At 29.7% G+C, this 1,276-nt stretch overlaps 1 long non-coding RNA gene across 1 annotated transcript; it reads right to left on the minus strand.

Annotated features, from left to right (window-relative positions):
• Nucleotides 1-26: 26 nt before the first annotated feature.
• On the minus strand, nucleotides 27-1,223 carry LOC135803132 (uncharacterized). The gene is made up of 3 exons (XR_010550725.1): nucleotides 940-1,223; nucleotides 616-811; nucleotides 27-442 (listed from the first exon to the last, which is right to left on the minus strand). It is a non-coding gene; the product is annotated as an uncharacterized lncRNA (long non-coding RNA).
• Nucleotides 1,224-1,276: the final 53 nt, after the last annotated feature.

Genomic DNA, 1,276 nt, shown 5'->3' on the forward strand with positions numbered 1-1,276 from the left:
CAAACATCTATACTACTTTTGGGCCTTTTAATTGCAAGCTCAGTAGTTTTGTGTTTAAGGAATGAACACTTAATTTAATTTTTTGATTCCAATGGGTACTCAACTGATGAGAAATGGAAATTGTTCCATTTACTTTGATTGTAGTCTAAATGACTAACAACATTTCTGAGTGCCATTTTATCATTAGGATTAAATGAAATGCGTAAATAATATTCAGCACTTTCATATACATCAGAAATAAAAGTTATATAATTCCATTGTGTGTTTTGATCACTCTTATAGGATTCAGTTTTAATGAGTTCTTTCGACACATCATACAGTTGTAATGTAATATTATTCGCAAAATTTGCCAGCAACGAAATATGTAAAGTATTTGAATCCACATAGAACCAATTGCTATTAATGATTCCAGTGTTGCGTTTCCGAGCTTTGTAATATTTATCTAAGATCAAACACATAAATGAAATATGCACAAACGATTTTCACCAAGATTCCAGGGCCACCAGGCCTAACTAAATTTCTGATGAACAAAATACGCTTATACTACACAAATTGACCAATCGTTTATCAGAAAATAAGTAAGGCCTGGCGGCTCTATGACATTAGTGTTCTTACATTCATGATATTTCCACAACGTATTTTGTCTTCTTGAATGTACAAATATTTTCGTAAAATTGTTGAATCCTTTATCATATTTTGTATGATATGATAATAAGTCTACATCATCGATTATTACTTTTAACCGTCGATTTTTATTTTGAATAGAAATTTGACTCCATTCATCGTTTGAAAACATTGGATTATGCTCAATCTAAAAATTGTTCGTTTTAACTTAATTAATTACATTTATTTAAATTACAAAGGTTCATGGTTAGAATAAAAAGATTATTATACATTTCGTATACAGTAAAGAAGATAAATACTTTTAATAAAGCATACCTTATTTCCAATATCTTCACATTTATCCAAACTATCTTTGAAGTTGGTGGGCGATGCTCCTTCTTTACACTTTTTTATAACACTTGCCCTTCCATTCCAGCCACCAAATATAAAAATGAGGCATTCGCCCTTTTTAATTTTCCGGTGTGAACATATGTATATTTGTGCATCTGATTTTCCCAAAAACGATATATTGATCTCAAAATGATTTCTAATGATAATGTCTCCTAATTTTTCAAATCGATAGTAGTCTGCCAGTTGCGGCGATTGAGTCATAATATTTGGTAACACTAAATTAAATTAATTATTACTATATGGTAAAATAATAACAATTGTG

This window comes from Atheta coriaria, unplaced genomic scaffold, assembly GCF_025399875.1.
Source record: "Atheta coriaria isolate IRGN ID8LTWV9N9 unplaced genomic scaffold, Caltech_Dcor_3.1 scaffold3716_size1276, whole genome shotgun sequence".
NCBI lineage: Eukaryota > Metazoa > Arthropoda > Insecta > Coleoptera > Staphylinidae > Dalotia > Dalotia coriaria.